Genomic DNA, 22107 nt, shown 5'->3' with positions numbered 1-22107 from the left:
TTTGGGTTTTCCAGTTGTGTCTGTAGGAAGAAGGTAAGTAGTATACCAATGGGAGGGACATAGGTGGAGCCACCTCAAGTTTTTGTATCAACCTCTGATAAGTTTAGAAATGCAGCAGATTGAAGCATTTGCTTTTATGGATTCTGAACAGTGTCTTTGTCTAAGTTATGGGCCTTAAAGTATCAGTTTTCTTTGTAGCTTTGGTCCACTGCATTTTGACCCCTACAGGCAGGCTGATCAGTCCAATTTGCTTCTAGAACACTGGTTTTGTGCATTTCTTGGCTGATGGGTAGGGACTGCCTTCCAACCTAGCATTGCCCTTTGTAAGATTAAGCAAGCTGCACAAATAAGAAAGACCCCTGAGATGCAGCACATAAAAAATTATTCCAGAAGAAGCGTGCCATATAAAAGTAATTGTAATAAAAATGGAAAGTAGAGCCCACAGCTTTGGGCCCAGCAACACTTTAGATTACTGATGCCTACCTCCTGCAGAAGTACCACAGCTCTCACATGCAGTGATTAAGGGTGGTTAGGAAAAACAGTGGTTGGATGTGATATTTTTAAATCTGCAAGGCTATACGGAGCGTACTTTTCCCTTTTTTTTAAAAAAAACTTTTATTGTGAAGTACAACACATATAGAAAAATGCACAATGGATGATCATCGAATGAATATCAAGAAATAAAATATTACTCGCACTTCAAAAGCATCCCCCTTGACTACAGTTGCCAGATTCAGTCTTAAATAAAAACATGTATCCCACATACTGGATGGGACTTATACTGCAAGAGTATTTGTTGTTTATCTGAAATTCAAATTTAATTGAGCATCTTGTATTCTATATGGCAACCCTTCCCTGCTCTCCAAAGGTAATTACTATCCTGGCTGCTATCACTATAGTTAGGTTTTGCTTGCTTTTGAAATTTGTATCAGTGGAAATCTCCTGTGTTTATTCTATTGTAACTGGCTTTTTTTTTAGCTCAACATTATGTTTATTAGGTTTGTTAATGTGGTTTGTACATTTCCATTGCTCTGTAGTATTCTATTGTATGAATATGACTTTTATATACACATTTAATCTTGACAGAGATTTAGTTTGGGTTTATTAAAAAGAGTTTTCTAAAAGCAGATTGGTTATTGCAAGGTTACTTTCTTACAGGAGTTGGCAAGGGCTTATCAGGCAGATTACCAAACTAATGCTGACCAGGAGATTTGAGATTGGCTAGTTTTAGATTCTATTTCTGGGAGAGCTGAAACTGTAAGTTTTATATATTGGATATCATAGTATGTGCCCAAATCAGGTGGCTGCATTTAAAAAATTGTGGCACCAATCTTGGGACTAAATGTGCTTTGTGTTACCATAAAATTAATACTATTTTAAGAATTTAAGAACTTGTACTTGGTTAAAAGATTGAATGCTGTCGGGCATAGAATGGTCAGAAAGTCAGTAAAGCCAAATCTGGCCTTTGTATCACTCCCCTCCCTTCCCCACCCCAGTTACAGAGCCTTGCTTGCTGAATTAAATTATCAAGTGAAAAGCCTTGGCTTCCTGGAGATAGCATAATTACTGGCTGTTTGGGTTTAAAATTATAACACAAGCTTACTTTTACTGCTTTTTCTCAGAAATTAAAAAGGAACTTGTTCCCCCTTAATTTGCTGCTGGTAGTCTTGAACAATAGATTGGTTTCTGCCCCTAGCTAGGTGATGTGTAACCTATACTTCTATCTCTGAAATACAAGAAGTATTGTGCTTTCTATAATATAAGCATTTGTGCCACTGATGACATTAAATTTGATGTGAATTAATTGAAAACATTCGAGAAAGATCACAACTGAATTCCAGATACATAGTATCTCTTTCCAACAATTATATGCTGGATTTGTATTGAGCTAAGAGAATCTCAAGCATATTGTCAAAAATGGTAGGATATTAAAATTAAAAGGGACACTTCCAGCCAAAGCCGAAAATCCTTTCTCCAGCATTTTGGACAGATGGTTATGTAGCTGATCCTGAAAGCCTCTAATGAATAATGAGGAGCACATCTTTAGAGGGTTTATTATAAATAGTCCATTAAGAAGAAAAAAATTGAATTCACAACAGTAAAATAAAACAAATTCAGAGTCTCTGTCTTTCTTACAAAAAGGTGTGGATAATACCTTTACGTTTATTTTGATCTAGACTAATATAAGCCTACGTATTAATATATAGGGAAAATCATTCTTTGGGAAATTTACCAGCGATTTAAATGATAAACAACTGAAAGAGAAAAACACTGAGTAATACATAGTACACATATTGAGTTCATTATGTGATGTTAGATTAATCAATTGAAATTTAGCTCAACGACAAATATAATCATAAAACAATCACTTTCTCTACAAGATGGAGGGTTTTCCCAATCTAAAATTCTACCTACAGATTCCTGGTTATGTTCTTAGTGTCTAATTTCATTGCCTTAAAATGACCTGCCTTAACCTGACACCTGAGGTCATTAGAGTTTGCCACTCACTTCGTGAGATCAATTTAATAAATCATGACCAACATTTTTTTTAAAGGAATAGAATAGAATGAAAATCAGAGTATATTATGTTTGGGAAGGGTAAGTAAGCATTGGTCCATGAAACTTTTGTTTGCGTTGCATGCGTGTATGTGAACTGGGTTGCACCTAAATCTGTTCGTTATTGTGGTTGCAGTCAGTTTGAAAACCAGTCTCAATAGAGCCATCCTACAAATTCTTGCCTGTTTTAAATTTCAGATCTTCAACTTCATTCAAGACCAGTTTAGTCTCTCACTGTTCAAGAAACCTCAACAGATCTTATTAACTATTAACCACTTAAAAGTGTACAATGCAGTGGCATTTAGTACATTCACAGTGTTTTGCGACTATCACCTCTAACGAGTTCCAAGACATTTATGTCACCCCAAATCTCAATCTTTTTACTCCAGAAGAAACTTTGAAATGGTTTACAGGTCTCAGGGAACTCCTGAATAAAAATGGTTTCTGTAGACCATGATATGTTTGTATAATCCATGAGTTGTGGATATAATGATCCAATGATAATGTCTCATTTAGTAAAGAGTAATAGTTTTCTGTAGATTTGTTGATTTTTGCCAACTTATTTGTCCACTCTGTGTGGCTTCCCTTTGCCACAAAGGATATCAACCCTAATGCAAGTGAGAGTGTAGTAGAAGAAAACTTAGGATTTTTTTCTTATGGTAAAATTTCCTGCTTGATTTTTTTCCTTTTTCCCTTATACATGTATGCGCAAGAGTAGTTTTCTCCCCTATTTAAAACTAAAAATGGGTTATAGTTTGCTTTTCTTGAGAAGCAAACAGGTAGGTAAGCTTAGCTTACTTCTCTTTTCATCCATTTAAAAAATTTATAGAGCAGCATAATACATTAAAACAGTTACATAACTGTTTTAATCCAAGATGGGATTAACTTTTTCAAAAAGCAGGCTCAGTTTATTTAATTTAATAAAGGTTGTAAATTCATTTTAATTAATGCTGCTTACAACATGAAAATATATTGACAATGTTAAATAAGTAAAGCTACCAAAACCATATGACAAAGCAATATGAATAAAAATATAGCCTAATACACATTATGATATGAGCCTTAAAAATTAAGTTTTTTAATGACTGATATGATCAGGCTCAAATATAGGCTGTTAAAAAATTATTGTAATCTTGATATCCTTATAGGTCTGTATATACATAAGAATATTCTTTTTTAACACTAAAAATAATTTATTATTCCTTATTATAAATTAATAAATTACCTCTTTGTGATACCTATGCTTATATTTCGCCACATAAATACTCAGTTCTAGGTCATAATTGAAATAAGCCTATGTAGATTTCACTTTCAACTGAAATGAGATTTCTGGCTTTCCTTTTGAAACCTGTTAAACAAGGGAAGCTTTGCTTATACATGTAAGAAGTTGAAAACTGCAGCAAAATGGTCACTGCTTTCCTATGAATGGCAGGATACTTGACTTTCACATAAATTTGGAACTGGCCATAGGTGTATATTTAACTTTAAAGAAATTGCCAAACTGTCTCCTAAAGTGACTGTACCATTTTGCATTCCTACCAGTAGTGAATGAGAGTTTCTGTTACTTCCAATCTTTGTGAACAGTTGGCATTGTTGGTGTTTTAGGTTTTAGCTATTCTAATAGGTGTGTAGTAGCATCTCGTCCTGATTTAAATTTTTATTTCCGTAATGGCTAACAATGTTGAACATCTTTTCATGTGAGTATTTGCCATCAATATATCCTCTTAGGTGAAATGAAATGTCTGTTCATATCTTTTGCCCACCTTTAATCGGGTTATTTCCTTACTGTTGAGTTTTGAGAGTTCTTTATGTGTTTTGGATACAAGTCCATTATTGGATATGTGATTTGCTAATATTTTTTTCCCAGTCTGTGGCTTGAATTTTCATTCTCTTAAAACAAGTCTAGAAAATATGTATACATATTTAAAGATAAAATACAACATGAATCCAAACTGATATTTCCAATGCAAATTAAGGCTCATAGGTTTTTATTTAACTTCTTTGATTCTATACTTTTCTTATATTGAAAATCTTGATTCATAGGATGTTAGTATAATTACTTACTTGTTTTAGCCTATTTGTTGGGGAGCGGAAAATTTCCCCTTACTATTTTTGGTTATTTTTGACTGGTCCAATAATTAAATTGATACAAGACAGATTAATGGGAGAAAAAAAACAAATTTAATTTTGATCATTTGGAGGTCCCATAGATGTGGGACCTAAAGAAATAACCAAAAGCAGGCAGTTTTTAGACAGAAACAATAAATTTGTGAAGAATTAAGAAAAACAAAGAAGCTTTGGTTTAGATACTGATTAGTGAAAAAAGTAAGCAGAGTTTTGTTCACATAGCCTTCTTGGTCCTGAATTTCCTGTCTCTGGTGGGAAGGATATCTTTCTGCCTCCTGACGAAGGGAGAGAACCTTTCACATGGGAGATTTGTTACCTGCTTTCAGGTAGACAGAGAAAAGGGTCAGAGTGTCTTTGTACTGGTGGTTTCTCAAGTAACTTTAATTTAAAATAATCAATATGCCATATTGGCATATTTTAGGACAGCCTTCCCTGAGTCCCATCATACCATAAATAAAAATATATATCCATATACTAGTGTCAATCAACAATAACAACATTATTACTAATAATTTGAGTTTTGAAAATAGTTTGAGATTTCCTTGTAGTTCTTTAGTTTTTAGACTATATCCCACTAGGAACGTACAGTCAAATTAGTAGGCTTTAATTTCATTTAAGTAATTACTGATAGTATGGTTAAGTCACAGTTCAATACCTAGTTAGGTTCATTTTTTTCATTTTGCATTTTGATTTTTAACCTAAAAAATTTATTATAAGGTAAAAATAAAACACTTATGTGGCTTCAGAGTTAAATTTACAAAATGAGGTGCATTCAGACAAGTATGGCTTTTACCCCTGTCTCTTTAATCTTGTTCCCTCCTTCTATAAGTAACTTAAAAAAAAACCCTATTTATTTGGTTTTGGGTTATACTTCCTGTTTTTTTTTAATAGCAAATTCTTAAATATATTGACTTGGTCTCTTATTAAATGGTAGCACACTCTACACATTCTCTTGTACCTTCCATTTTTCCTTTTAGCAGTATATCTTGGAGATCTCTCCACAGTAGTATATAGAGCTGTTGTCCTCATTCCATCAGAATGTGTTCCATTCACAGCTGCATAAGTACTCCATTGTGTGGACATACCATGGTTTATATAACCCATCCCCTTTTGATGTGTAAATGTGTTATTTCCAGTCTTTTGCTATTAGAAATAATACTATAATAAATAGCCAAAGTTGTGCTTCAAAAGAAATCATCAAAAAAGTAAAAAAGCAACTGACATTATGTGAAAAAATATTTGCAAAGCATATATCTGAATAGGCCCAAAGTAGAAACAACCCAAATGTCCATCATCTGATGATTAGATAAACAAAATGTGCTATGTCTATACAATGGAATATTATTGGTCATAATAAGGAATGAAATACTGATGATAAATGCTACAATGTGGATAAACCTCAAGAACATTATACTACAAATAAGATGCAAAAAAGTACATAGTGTATGATCCCATTTATGTGAAATGTGCAGAATAAGTAAATTTATAGAGACAGAAAGTAGATTAATGGTTACCAAGACCTGTGTGGAGGAAGGGAGGAAATAGAAAGTGACTCCTAATGGGTATAGGTTTTCTTTTTGGAATACTGAAAGTGTTCTAAAACTAGATTATGGTGATCATACAACTTTGATGTTATAGTAAAATCCATTTAACAGTGTCTTTTAAATGGGTGAACTTTATGATATATAAGTTATACCATAATAAAACTGTTAAAAAATAAATAACTAAAGAAGAAAACAGTCCAATCAAAAAATGGGCAGAGGACCTGAACAGACACTTCTCCCTAGAGGAGATACAAATGGCCAACAAATATTCGAAAAGATGCTCAACATTGCTAGCTATTAGGGAAATGCAAATCAAAGCCATAATGAGATACCATCTTACAGTTGTTAGAATAGCTAGAATCAACAGGACAAATAATAACAAATGTTGGAGAGGATGTGGAGAAAAAGGAACTATTATACAATTTGCTGGTGGGACTGCAAATTGTTATAGCCACTATGGAAAACAGTATGGAGGTTCCTCAAAAAACTAAGAATTGATCTACTATATGATCCAGCAATCCCTCTACTGGGCATTTATCCCAAAGACTTGAAAAGGCATATCTGAAAAGAAAATTTGCACACCAATGTTCATAGCAGCATTATTCACAGTAGCCAGGACATGGAAGCAACCAAAGTGTCCTATGATAGATGATTGGCTAAAGAAGCTGTGGTACATATATACAATGGAATATTACTCAGCCATAAGAAGAGATGAAATACTTCCATTTGCAACAATGTGTATGGACCTCGAGATAATCATGCTAAGCGAAATAAGCCAGACAGAAAAAGTGAAAATCATGTGATATCACTTATATGTGGGATATAAACCTAAAAGCAACAAATCAACAGGACAAACAGAGACTCATGGACATGGACAATAGGCTAGTGATTACCAGAGGGTAGGGGGAAATGGGTGGGGGGAGTTAGATGGGGTAAAAGGGGTCAAATATGTGTTGACAGAAAGAAATCTAACTATGGGAGGTGAACACAGTGTAAACATATATATGCCTTACTGTTAAGGTGTACAGCTGAAACTTATTGGATTTCATTAACCAGTGTCACCATAAAAAAAAAGAATATAAGCCCTTAAAAAGAAAAGAAAAGAAAGGATTTTGTGGTAAGAAAGTGCTGGGCAAACAAACAGTAGGTGTCTACTGTGCCAGATCACAGGATGGTTTTGATTTAAATATTTTGCCACTTGTTCCCAGTAAGTATTGAAATATCCTTGAATTCACATTTCAGACTGGGCCACTTCTTGAAGCTGCCATTCATATTTTGGCAATGACATACTATTCCAGTGCTATTCCTAAATGTTAATTTGGAGTTCAGAAATTAGAGTAACTCCCTATTTAGGGATTAAACACCTAACTTTGCTTACTTTTATATTTTGTCCTGAACTTTATAACTGTGTCACTTAAGATACTTTTGGCTATAAGTAACAGAGTATCTGATTAACAGTGGCTTAAGCCAAATTAATTATATCATAAAAACTCTAGAGGTGTGGTAGCTTTGGGTTTAGGCAGTGGCTGATGAATGTCATAAAAGTCTCAGATCCTTTTTATCTCTTCATTCTGCCATCTTCAGAACAGACTTTTCTTCTTTCTTAGGCTTGTGTCCTCACGGTTATTAAGATGGTTGCCTCAGTTCCAGATATCACAACTTCTCAAAACCATGTTCAAGGCAAGCAGGAAGGAGGGAGAGGGAAAAGTCTCTTGTCAGAAGACAGTGTTTGCCACTCCCCCAGTAGGCTTGCCCCTTGTATCTTATTAGTTTCTTTGCTACAAGGGAAGTTAGGAATTTGGTTTTTCACCATCTAGTTTTGAAACTTGGAAAGAGAAAAGATAGTAATTAATGGGTGTTGAAAGCTAGCAAACTTTGTCTGCCACAACAGCCACAGACTGAATATCTGTATATCTGTGAGTCTAGATGTTTTCCTCAGCCTTAGCATCCCTTTCTTTAATTTTTTTTGTTTCTGTTTTTTAATTATACAAGTAACACAAGAGTACATTATTATTGTAAAAAATTCAATACCATTCTTTCTTGACAATCTTCTTTTTCATAATGCAAAACAAACCTAATATTCTAGTTAAACTGTCATGATCCTTGTTCTTTGAATGGATTTTACTCTTTCCCATTCCTTTGTTTTTTTTTACTTGTTCCAAGTCCTGACAGCATTCTCATGCCTCTTCCTCTTCCCATCCAGATTTTAGCCTTCTCTGGAAAATACTCCCCCCCCCCGGCAATTAAAACCTTCCCTGAAAAACAACAACAACAACAACAAAACCCTTCCCTGATCATCTCAGCATAAGCCATCTCTCTACATAACCCCGAACATTCATATTGTCCAAACCATTCATTTACTGCCCTCTTGTCTGTATTGTATTTTTTTGTTCTTTATGTGTGATCGTGATGTTCCTCAGCTGGCTGAGAAGCTGTGATCCAGTTGTTCTTTGGGTTGCCCTTCTTTTATCTAGGGCAAGCACCCCTAATAGTGCCTGTCCATTGCCCCTGTCTACCTGTAGCAGCCATGCCTAAAAACTACAGGGGATAACACAGCTTGGGAGAATCACCTCTGGAATTAGCTTCTTGCGGTGCCATCCACAGCTGCTGTGCAACAAAATTTGTATTTCTTATTTTAGCAACAGTGCTTTTGTGGCTTAAATAGGTTATAAGTTTCTCGGGACATGTGGTTTTTACAAAGTGGCCAGGGCAGCATGAAGATGTCACCATGCAAGTTGTGACTCAGCATCTCTGTGGCCCATTGGGAGAGCAGTCTCCCAACAACAGGATTCCAGATATGAACTAGTGTAAATGTAAAGGGATTTTTTGGGCCATTTTCTGAGGAGTTTATCCTGTTCTTACAGTTGTAGAAAGGTCAGAGGCAACTTTGCGTGTAGATGGGGGTGGGGGTTGGCGGGGGTCGGATTCCCCATAGCAAAAGGAAGGGAGAGTTGGGCATTTTCAGTGCTCATTAATCAGGCCCCAGGATGCCTGAATTTGATCTGGCAACTCCACTGCGACAAAGTGACCAGCTTGGCTAGTTGAAGGCCAAACAAATTCTTTGCTTTCCTAACCAAATATTTGGCATCCCAAAGGAGGGATGGTCACAACTGCTAGAGTTTTGCGTGAAATCAGGTCAATTTACATGGCTTAACGATTAATTTAGATTGCCTTTTCTTCACATGAGCTTAGTAATTGAAACAGAGATGTTTGTTTTATTATTTATAGAATCATTTCCATCTCATTTCTGTGAGACTTTAGTCATTTATTGCTCATCTTTGTTCATACTCATACTTAATACTTTATAAAAGGCACCTGAGTGGAACCTCTCCTAGTGACCAAGGAGAATGGACCCTCTCTCTCCTTTTATTGTTAATTGAAATTTTTACTGAGATCATTGTAGATTTACATGCAGTTATAAGAAATAATACAGAGAGATCCTGCGTGCCTTTTACCCAGTTTCCCATTTTGTAACACTGTAGTATAATAGTATAACCAGGATATGAACATTAATATAATCCACCAATTTTATTCAGATTTCCCAAGTTTTACTGGTAATTGTGTGTATATATTTAGTCTATACATTTCATCACATGTATAGGTTACTGTGACTACCATGATAGTGAAGATACAGAATAGTTTCATCATCACAAGGATCCCTCCTATTGCCCTTTTATAATTACACCCACCTCCTCATCCCTCCTCTACCTAAGCATCCCTAACTCCTGGTAACCACTAACGTATTCTTCATTTCTAAAATTTTATCAATTTGAAAATGTTACTTAAATAGACTCGTAAAGTATGTATGTACCTCTTGGGATTATTTTTTCTACTTGGCATAATTCTCTGGGGATTTATCCAGGTAGTTGTGTGTATTGTTTGTTCATCTTTATTGCTGAGTAGTATTCTATGTGTGTACCACAGTTTCTTTAACCATTTACCTGTAAAGGACAGCTGGGCCTTTTCCAGTTGGGCTGTTGTGAATAAAGCTCCTACGAACAACTATGTACAGATTTTTGTGTGGACATGTGTTTTCATTTTCTGGGATAAAAGCCCAGAAATGCAGTTGCTAGATCACATAATAATTGCATATTTAGTTCTTTAAGGAACTACCAAACTATTTTTGTGAGCAAACATACCATTTTACATTCCCAGGAGCAGCGTTTGAATGATCTAGTTTCTCTGCATCCTAGTCAGCATTTAGTGTTGTCACTATTTTTTATTTTAGCTATCTGATAGGTATGTAGCGATAGCTCATTGTGGGTTTAATCAACATTTCTCTGTTGGCTAATGAGTTGAATATCTTTTCATGTGTTTATTTACCATCTGTATATCCACCTTGATGAAATGTCTGTTTATGTCTTTTGCTGGATTCTAATTGAATTTTTTTTTCCCGTTTGAGAATTCTTTATACATTCTAGATACAAGCCCTTTGCCTAAGATGTGGTTTGCATGTTTCTTCTCAGTCTGTAACTGTCTTTTGCAGAACAAAAACATTTCAAATTTTGATGAAGTCCAATTTATCAATGTTCCTTTCTAAGGATTGTGCTTTTGGTGTTAAGCCTAAGAATTCTCTGCCTAGCCCTTGATCCTGAAGATTTTCTCTGTGTTTTTTCCTAAAATTTTTATAGTTTTACATTTTATGTTTAGATCTGTGATCCATTTTGAGTTAATTTTTGTATAAGTTGTGAGATTTAGCTCATGATTCATTTTATTTTGCCTATGGATATCCAATGACTCCAGCACAATTTGTTGAAAAGGCTCTCCTTTCTCCACTGAATTGCTTTTGTACTTTTGTAAGAACCCATTTGAGCATATTTGGGTCTCATTTTGTGTTCTCTGTTCTGTTCCACTGATCTGTGTCCATCCCTCTGCCATTGCCACACTGTGTTTACTACTCTACTAATATCGTAAATCTTAACATTAGGTATAGTGATTCCTCACACATTTTTCTTTGTCAAGATTCTTCTTTGTTTAGGGCCTGTACCTTTCCATATGAATTTTAGAATAAGCTTGTCTATGATTACAAATATCTTTGCTGGAATTGTGATAGGAATTGCATTAAACCTCTAGATCAATTTGGGGAGAATTGACGTCTTCCAATTTATGAACATAATGTCTCTCCATTTCTTTAGGTCATCTTTGATATTTTTCATCAACATTTTGTAATTTTCAGTTTACAGATCTTGTACATGTTTTGTATTTCTTTTTCCTTAGAGTGATTGTAATGACATTGTGTTTTAAATTTTAGTTTCTCATGTTCATTTTTAATGTATAGAAATGTGATTGATTTTTGTGTGTTGATTTTGTATCCTGTGACCCTCCTAAACTCACTTATTAGTTTTAGGAAATTTTCAATGTAAATTCTGTGGGATTTTTTTTTTATATAGATGATTTTATCATCTACAAATAGAGATAGTTATATTTCTTCCTTTTCAATATCAATCCCTTTTATTTTCTATCCTTTTCATAAGGGGTAGAACTTTCAGTAATCTGTTAAATAAGAATTATGAGGGCAGACATTCTTGCCTTGTTTCTGATCTTAGGGGAAAACATTTAGTATCTTGTTGTTAAGTATGATGTTAGATGTAGGTTTTTTGTAGATGCCCTTTAACAAGTAATTTCCATCTATTCCTAATGTGCTGAGAGTTTTTATCAAGAGTGAGTGTTGGAGTTTGTCCAATGAGTTAACTTGTATCAATTGATATGATCATTTCAATTTTCTTTACTCCGTAATTACATTGATTGATTTTTGAATGTTGATCCAGCCTTACATAATAAATCCTATTTGGTCATAGTATATAATTAATTCTTTTTGTACATTGGTGGACTCAGTCTGCTAATTTGTGTGTGTGTGTGTGTGTGTGTGTGTGTGTGAGTGTGTGTGTGTGGAGGATTTTTGCTTCTATGTTCATAAGAGATATTATTTATCTATAGTTTTTTTGAACTGTGGTATCTGGTTTTGTATCAAGCTAATACTGATCTAGTGAAATGAGTTGGGAAGAGTTTCCTCCTTTTTTATTTTGTGAAAGAGAGTGCATAAAATTTGTGTTAGTTCTTGTTTAAATATTTGGTAAAATTTTTCTTTAAAGCCAGCTGGGCATGGGAGTTTCCTTTTGGCTTTTAGTTAAAGATTTAGGTACTTTAAAGATTGTAGGACTAGTCAAATTATTTCCTCTTGACCGAGTTTTGATAGATTGTGGTTTTGAGACATTGGTCCACATTTTCTAAGTTGTTGAATTTATGTACATAAAGTTGGTCAGAGTGTTCCTTCTATCTTTTATTGGCTATATAATCTGTGAAGATATCCTCTATTTCATTTCTGATATTGGTGATTTTTATCTTATATTATTTAAACAAATTTTAAAATTTCACTCTAATTGATTTATTGATTTTATTGATATTTGTAAAGAAAAAGCTTTGTATTTGATTGATTTTCTCTTTTCCTGTTTTATCAATTTCATTGATTTCTGCTCTGCTGTTTAATATTTATTTCTTACACTTGGCTTTCAGTTTATTTTACTCTTTTTAAAATAATTTCTTGAAGTAGGAACTTAGGTTTTTGATTTGAGACCTTTCCTCATTTCTAATGTATTTAGTGATATCAATTTCTCAGCACTGTATTAACTGTATCTCACATGATTTGAAATGTTTTATTTTCATTTTCTTTTAGTTCTATTTAAAAAAAATTCTTTTGAGGTTTTCTCTTTGACACATAGACTGTTTAGAAGTGTGTTTACTTTGCAAGCATTTGGAGATATTGCTGTTGTCTTTCTGTTACTGATTTCTAGTTTGACTCTATTCTTATCAGAGAATATAACCTGTATGATTTTAATTCTTTTAGATTTCTTGAAATTTCTTTTATGGTCCAGAGTATGGTCTCTCTTGGCAAATGTTCCATACACACTTGAAAAGAATATGTATTCTGCTGTTGTTGGGTGGGGCTGTATATAGTTTAGTTCAGTTCTGTTGATGGCCGAGAGGATTGTTGAAGTCCCCAGCCATAATTGTGGATTTGTCTATTTCTCCTTTCAGCTTTATAGGTTTTGCTTCATATATTTTGAGGTTCTGTTGTTTGGTGCATACGCATTTAAGTTTGTGGTATTTTCCTAGTGGATTGATTCTTTTATCATTATGTAATATCCCTCTTTTCTCAAATAATTTTTGCTCTGAAATATAGTTTATCATATACCAGTGGTCCCCAACCTTTTTGGCACCAGGTACCGGTGCTCCAGTGAGAATCTAATGCCTGATGATCTGAGGTGGAGCTGAGGTGGTGATGCTGGTGGTGGGGACAAGCTTCAAATACAGATGCTTGCTTGCCTGCTGCTCACCTCCTGCTGTGTGGCCCGGTTCCTAACAGGCCATGGACCAGTACCAGTCTGCAGCTCAGGGGTTGGGAACCCCTGATCTAGCCTTTTTTAATAGTAGTGTTTGGTATATCTTTTTCCATCCCTTTACTTTCAACTGACCTATGTCACTGAATTTGAAGTGAGTTTCTTGTGAACAGCATGTATTTGGTCATGCTTTTTAAATCCACCCTGAAAATCTGCCTTTTCGATGAATGTATTTAGATCATTTAAATTTCAGGTGATTATTGATATATTAATGCTTATGTCTGATATATTATGTTTTCTATTTTTGCCTCTGTTTTTCATTTCTTGGTTTCCTGTGGGTTACTGGAATATTTTTTTTAGGATTCCATCTTGATTTATGTATAGTGTTTGTCAGTGTGTCTCTTAGGGTAGTTTTCAAAGTAATTGTTCTGTATGTTACAGTATATATATGTGGCTATATTATATAGACTGTGGTCTATTGCTATTAGTGTTTTACCACTTGAAATGATGTGTGGAAACCTCACTTCCACTTAGGTCCCTATACCTTTCCTATTTTGAAATATGATTTTCATGGGTATCTGATTGTTATAAATTTTGTTTCAGTCCTTGCTCTTTTGGGATCAGAGACTGTGGATGAATACATTCAGATTCCAGTCCTAAAACACACTCAGCACAATTACACAATTACCACCCCCTCTCACCCTTGGGTTTCTATCATCCTCTGACCTCACAGCTATGGGACAAGGCTGCCTCTGTCCTCAAAAGTCTTTAGCAATTCACTAAGTATAGTTGGAAGATGTGTTGCCCTTGTATTCTACCTTTCCACTCTGACCCAGGATTTTTGAATCCATAAGTCTTACACTGAGTGTCCATGATCCCTAAAGCCAACAGACTTTGCTGGGTTGGGGGAGAGGGAAGTCAGATGTGATGTGGTTCTGTGTTGTAAGTACTTTGTTTTCTAGTGCCACCTTCTTTGACCATCAATTTGCATCAGATGCTGCTAAAGCCAGTATGTTATTACAGGTGTAATGATCTTGAGTGTTATGAGGAGCTCACTTCAGCCTACCTACCCCTGAAACACACACACACTCATGAACTTCCATCTCATCAACAACTCCCAGTTTCACTTTGAGGTAGACTTTCCTTCATAATATCCATAAAGAAGGTACTGGACCAGATCATGAACTCCTGGTTTTCATCTCCAGATACACTGCCCATGTGTATACAACTCATAACTGCCTCTAGCCTTTCTGTTCTAGTCTTATCAGCGGAACCAGTTGCTCTTCTCTATAAATTCTAGAATTAATCTCAAATAGATCCCTTAAGTCAGTGAGAGTGATAAATTTTACTAATATTTGTTTTACTCAAATTTTGAGAAGAGATTTATTTTTCTCAGTATATAAAGAAAACTACCCTTTAGAATAGTTAATAATATTATTCTGTTTAAAAAAACCATTAAAGCACAGCTTTTAGAAACTAAATTCATTAGTTTGTAATGCTTTCTACTGCAAGTAATGGCATACCTGACCAGTAGAGGTTTAAATAAGCAGGGATTTATTTTTTTCACTAAGCAGGGAGTTTGGAGGTAAGTGGCTTCTCACATATATTTAAAGGCTCAACTGTACCTGAGCCAGAATCTCTAAAATGCTCCCCACCTTCCTGCCCATGATCCCAAGGTAGCTGGCTGCTGCATGTCTAGGCATCATGTATACATTTCAAGATAAGAAGAGGTGAGCTAGGGGCTACATCACCTGCATTTTCCTTTGGTTCAAGAGAACAGGAGCCTTTTCCAGAATCCTAGAACAGACTTCTGAAAAGGAGGCTGAGGAAACAAGTTTAGAGTTTGGTCTTTTTCTGGATTTTAAATTGAGACCGACAAGGGAGAAGGAATTTGGGAGTGGATGTACTAATTAGCTACATCGAGTAGGTGATTTTAACTGACTCAGGGAAATCTTTAGAATTCTTTTTATTGGTTATTGCTTTGAGTTGTATTTTTTAGAGAGAAAAAGTCAGTGTCTTCTGAGGAAGGGGCTACATATCTCTCTAGATCTTATTAATTTAAATTTTACTTTCTACTCTACAGATTTAAATACATTATTAAATATATAACACCAATTTTATTGTTATATTGAGTTGATAGCTAAAAATCATTAGCTCAACACTTTTCCAAGTTAGATTTGGAAAGAGAAAAAATTAGCTTAAAAATATTTGATGTTTTCTTTGACATGGCTTTTTTTATTTTTACATTTGGGGTTTCATTTTGAGTAATTTAGCTTTAGAAAAGAAGAAAAGAGAAAATGAATTTCTGAAATAAATATGATATGAAAAGAGAGAAAAAAGCTATTCATGGAACAGAAGCAAACTAGTCCTAAACCTGATCAGGCGAGAATATCTAAATGATAGTTTTAGGTACTTCTATGTAATAATTCCCATTAGCCTCAAAAAGTAGTTAGAAAAGTATTGTTAATGTTCATTGAAATATTAAATATTAACTGGCTTTCTCCAGTCCCCAAATTTCCAGTAACTGCTGGTGGTCATAAAAGAGTTTCTATTGCACTCTCTAATGTGTCCTGTTTTTAAGGGATTGAGTCTAGGTAGAATGATTTGATCTAATCCCTCCCTTCCAGGTCGTGGTGGTCATTTTCATTATTATCTTTGTCAAAAGCAAAAGTATTTATTCAATGTTGATGACTGAAACAAGGGGAGGCCTATTACTTTTCTCAGCAAGAGCACACACCCACACAAAAACGCAAGGCTTAAGGCGTAAGGGCTCAAGCATGGAGTTTACATCCTATATTCATTGGTTATACTAGTCGAATGAGCTTGGGAATATTACTTAAACTCTGTGCATGAAGTCTCTCCGTAAAATGGGGATAATGATGAAGCATATTTAGAGATTTTCTCTGAGAATTAAAAGAATTTAATTACTTCTAAGGTACTTAGAACAGTGCTATACATGTTAGCAATTATGGCTTCAGGAATGATATTAACATCTCATCTGAAAAGATAGACTTCTAACTCCTGGTGGCCCTAATGAGCTGTCAGATTCTTACCAAGCACCTCACTCTTCCTACCTTTGTCATATAGTTGTTAAGCATCTAGGCTTGGAGTGTAGCCTAGAAAGAAACAAAGATACTCTGATGTGCTCGAAAAGAGAGATTGTAAATGGATAAACAAATCATGCTCATAACTATAGCCTGCTACTCAGTTTAGGTTAGCTTTATGGTTTCTATAGTGACCCTGACAACTTATTGATTATTCATTAATCAATCCAAGCCTGTCATAAAATTGATCTTCCAATCTTTAGCAACACAGAAGGAGTGGTGATATTAGAGTCTAGAATTGGCTGATTTTTTTTTCCAATAGCAGTGTCATAAGTGGGATGGGACAAAGGATGTTGAGATACTAAGGAGCACTGGATCTGTGATCATATATTCCTGATTTTTATCATTTGCTAAGACATTTGCCTAATTTTTTTTTGGACTGAGACTGAGCATCATTTCATAGTCACTAGGGCAAAGGGCAGATTGACATGTGATCCTAAGAAATTGTGATGGCAAACCTCACTTGTATGTGTGTGTTGGGAGGGGCAAACAGTTGAAACTGGTGCCTTGTAGACTTTTACATCATACTGAACAAATCCTTAGGCAATTAGTTTCTAAAGTATTGGATTTTGAATCGAAATTTCAAGTTAATACTCCAGTAGTACAGAAATGGAATTTTGCATTCTATGCTGATTAGAATAACAATAGAAATTGGCATTACTGAACTTTACAGACGTGTGTATGTGTGTGCGTGTGTATGTGTGTGTGTGTGTGTGTGTTGTTGGTTTTGGTTTGAATGTGTAGATTCATAACTCACAAGTCAAGAGTTTTGGAAAGGTTTTAGTAATAGTTTCTTTCATGCTACAGTATTCTTTTTAAGAATTAGGTCTGGCTAATTTTATTTTATTTAGCAAAATAATTGGGAATATTTAGCAAACATCTAGCTAATACTCTTTGGATAGAGAAATTGCTCATCCTTTTAGCAAGAACTTAAACTACTTTCTGAATTTTATATATTGTGGTTTCTCCTTAATTTTCATAGTACTGGTGGACCTTTAAAATAAAAAGGCCCTGTTGTATGGTATTCTTAGTCATTGTGACTAGCTGGACAAAAATGTGCTGACAAGAACTCATAGCATTCATGTATATGCATGAATGGGTTGACAAGTACATCTCATTTGCCCTTTGCTTCTTCCAGTCCCTCTCTTCCCCTTGCTGTTGTGATGTTAACCAAGAAAGGAAGGGCTAGTCTTGCTGAGGGTGCTTCAGACTCAATCCACTGCCTTAGTCTCCTTCAGATATTTCAGAATGAGAAACTCAACCTGTGCTGGTAGAAGCATGTTTGGGAGCTGCAACAAAATATGTAGGCTAAGGAGCCAGGTTGTGGAAGTACTTCATCCTCCTCATTGTTTTTCTTCCTCCCCCCACCCACTTTCAAAGTGAAAGTGAAGCTGACATGAAACTTTCAAGTTATCCACCCACATCTTGCCATCACTCTTTTTTGATACATTCAATCATAGATATTGATTTCTTTACCTGATGTCCACTGTAGCAGTACTGCTCAAAGTGTGATGTGCGTTTGTGGTATTGGGAGTCTTTAGAAACTTATTTAGCAATGTGACATTGCCATGATATCCAAGAGTATGATCAGTGGGCTTGCAAGTTTTTATGTCTTTGTTTTTATTTTAATTCTTGTAATTAATTTTGTTGCATATTACAAAAGTATCAGTCTAAAATGATTTGGGAAAAAAACTGTCAGACTTGCCTGCTCTTCCTTAAACACAATTTGAGGGTCCTTGTTTTATAGAGATTTGTTGCTTTCCATTTCCATTGTCTTCACCCTTGTGCATGCCTTTCTCACATTGTACCTACTCAGCTGTGCTAGCAGCTTGCCTAGTCTGCCTACCTCTAACCTCTCATTCTAATCCATTATTTTTGTAAAATGTCAAGCGCAAAGAAGTGAATTAATTATCTTCCTCTGTTTCTGGCACAATATCATCAGCAATCTGTGCAAGGTCTCTCTCATGTTTTATGTAATTTTATTCCTCATCATTCTTGACCCTCTCATTCCCTCTCCACTTTTATGTGGGCTTTCATTCACATGTCTTTGGTACACATTCTCGAATCTGTATGTGTCCTTGTAAAATATGTATTACATATTGCGTTTTTTTAAAAAAATATAAATAATACTGTGGGCTATAGATTTCCTACCCAATAATATATTTTAAGGATCTGTCTATATTGCCATATGCACATCTGATGCTATGGAATGAATTATGTTTGCACAAAACTTATATGTTGAAGTCCTAATCCCCCAGTGTGAGGGGATTTGGACATGGGGCCTTGGGAGGTAATTAGGTTTTAAATGAGGTCGTGAGGATGGGGCCCCAATGATGAGATTAGTGTTCTTATTACGAAAAGATACCAGAGAACTTTCTCTCTTTCTTTCATGGCCATGTGAGGACACAATGATAAATTAGGAGTCTTCAAGCCAAGAAGAGAGCCCTCACTGGGCAGCCAAATTGACTACTACCCTTATCATGGACATCCAAGTCTCTAGAACTGTGAGAAATAAATTCCTGTTGTTTAAGCTACACAATCTATGGAATTTTGTTACGTCAGCCTGAGTTAATACATGTAATTTATTGTTTCTAAGCAGTGAGGTGAAGTTAACATCCACCATAGTGTACTTATCCATTAAGTCATATTTTCTTATTCATTCCATCAACATGGATAAGTAGGTTGCCTCTAACTCCCCCCAAATACCAACACGTTCTCATACATATCCATTTATTGGCTACTGTCAGAATTTTTCTAAGGTATGTATCCAGGAGTGAGATTCTTGAATCATAGGGAACACACATCCCTAATTTTGCCAAGTAGTACTATATTGCTTCCCAGAATGACAGTTAACTTGCCCATCAACAAAGTATTAGGGTTTTTGCTTCCCCATGTTCTATCCAACCTTTCATATTATCTAGCTTTCTAATTCTTGCCATTCCAAGGCTATAAAATGGTTTTCAGTCCATCTATAACATGGCCATCTCCAACACTCTTTCATTATATTTCATCCTTGCTTAAGGAGAGTTTCAGATGTATATAGTATTTAAATGTGAGGCTTTCTGTAATATAGACCTACTCACATATTCTATTCTATCTCATCCTCCTTCCAAATTTGAACTTATCCTTTTTATTAGTCTCACTCCTCTCTTGCCTCTCACACTAGATGCTGTCAGTTCAGCTACAGTGTATCACTCATAACCCTTGATGGAACACCCTTGCCTTTCCCCCTTGCCTTTTTTCTCATGTTTAATTAATCCCATTCCTCCAGGCCCAAGACAGTATCCAGTTATCCATAGGACCTTAACACTACTACTCCAGACTGGCTGCAAATGTCTATGGGTGGATAAATTTATCAGAGTTTAGGATTACATGAATTTAGGTTCAGATGCAGGCTTCATTAGTTACTGTGTAACTGTGGGTGTGGTAGTCTACCTTAGTCTGCCTGTTTCCTTATCAGTAAAATGTCAGTAATAACATCTATGAGATGATTTCGTGATGGTGAAATTCAATAATATACATAAAGCCCTTAGTAAAGGGTCCAGCTCATAGTAAGTGGTAAAAAATGGTAGCTATATTGTTATTTTATATATCTACATTTTGCCTAATCAGCAAGATCATGGGTTTCTTCTTCAGGGCAGGGGCTAAGTCTTATGCTTATTTTAACTAGTATATCTGGCACAAAGCGAGGAATATAGTAAATGCTTAGGAAACATTTACTGGTTTGACCTGAGATGAGTTTGTGTTTACCTGAAATTACTTGCTTTAAAAGAGGGAATTTGCTTATAAAATTCTATTATTATTCCACCATTCATTTTAACCAGCCCAACTTTTGCTTTGCTATATTGATTTTGGACTGACTTATGGTAACCTGAGTGTGTGTGTGAATGTGTGTGAGTAAGTAGGTATTTGGTGGGGTTGGAAGAGGTGTTGGCAATGGATTCTCAAAGGAAGAGAGCCAGGCTGCAGCTCACCATTCTAACCACTGCTTTTACCTTTTCTCCTGAACCTTTTAAGCTGGGCTGTTAATCTTATCTGCTTAGGGTGGCTTTTGTGGCCCAGCTACCCTGGGCAGGGCTGCTCAGGCTTTTCCCTATTCTTCTGGGCTGCCTTAACTATAAGAGGAAATGAAGTCTTTTCTTTTTAATATTGGGCATTTTATTGAGGTGTTATTGACATATAACATCATGTTAGTTTCAAGTATACAATGTAATGATTTAATATTTATATGCATTGCAAAATGATTAGTACAATAAATCTAGTTAACATCCATCACCATACATCAGCAGTCCTCAACCTTTTTGGCACCAGAGACCGGTGCTCCTATGAGAATCTAATGCCTGATGAGCTGAGGCAGTGATATTAGTACTGGAGAGCAGCTGAAAATACAAATGAAGCTTAGCTCTTGCTGTGAGGCTCGGTTCCTAACAGGTCATGCATCAGCAGCCTGGGGATTGGGGACACCAGTTACAAAATTTTTTTTTATTATGATGAGAACTTTTAATAATTATTCTCTTAGCAACTTTCAAATATACAATACAGTATTATTAACTATAGTCACCATGCTATACAATAACATCCCATGACTTATTTATTTTATACCTGGAAATTTGTACCTTTTGACCCCCTTTAGTCATTTCATCCCCAGCCTCCATGTTCCACTTCTGGTAACCACCAATCTGTTTTCTGTGTCTATGAGCTTTGTTTTTTTTTCATATTCCACTTATAAATGAGATCATACAATATTTGTCTTTCTCTGACTTATTTCACTTAGATAATGCCCTCAAGGTCCATCCATGCTTTCTCAAATTGCGAGATTTCATGATTTTTATCGCTGAATAATATTCCATTATATATACCACTTTTTCTTTATCCAGTCATCATTGATGAACACTTGGATTATTTCCATGTCTTGGCTATTGTAAATAATGCTGCAATGAACATAGGGGGTGCATGTATCTTTTCAAATTAGTGTTTTCACTTTCAGATAAATATCTAGAAGTGGAATTTATAGGTCATCTGGCAGCTCTATTTTTAGTTTTTTGAAGAACCTCTATCCTGTTTTCCATAGTGGCTGCACCAGTTTACATTCCTACCACCAGTGCATGAGGATTCCCTTTTTTCCACATCTTCACCAACACTTGTTATTTTTTGATAACTATTTTAACTGGTGAGAAGTGATATCTCAATTTTGTTTTGATTTGCATTTTTCTGATGATTAGTGATGTTGAACATCTTTTCATATGTCTTGGCCATTCGTATGCCTTCTTTGGAAAAAATGTCTACTCAGATTCTCTGCCTATTTTTTAAATCGGGTTTCTTTTTGCTATTAAGTTGCATGTGTTCTTTGTATATTTTAGAGATTAGCCCCTTATTAGATATATGATCTGCAAATATTTTCTCATTCAGTAGGTTGTCTTGAAATAAGAAAAGGTAAAC

The 22107-nt window shown here is 35.2% G+C and overlaps 1 protein-coding gene across 1 annotated transcript in view; it reads left to right on the top strand.

Annotated features, from left to right (window-relative positions):
• The window catches only part of EFHC2 (EF-hand domain containing 2), a 173235-nt gene that overhangs the window by 956 nt on the left and 150172 nt on the right, over positions 1 to 22107 (top strand). The window lies entirely within an intron of this gene.

Source organism: Rousettus aegyptiacus, unplaced genomic scaffold, assembly GCF_014176215.1.
Source record: "Rousettus aegyptiacus isolate mRouAeg1 unplaced genomic scaffold, mRouAeg1.p scaffold_m13_p_9, whole genome shotgun sequence".
NCBI classification, from domain to species: Eukaryota; Metazoa; Chordata; class Mammalia; order Chiroptera; family Pteropodidae; genus Rousettus; species Rousettus aegyptiacus.
Note: the sequence above shows the minus strand (reverse complement) of the source record. Positions and strands in the feature narration are given on the sequence as shown.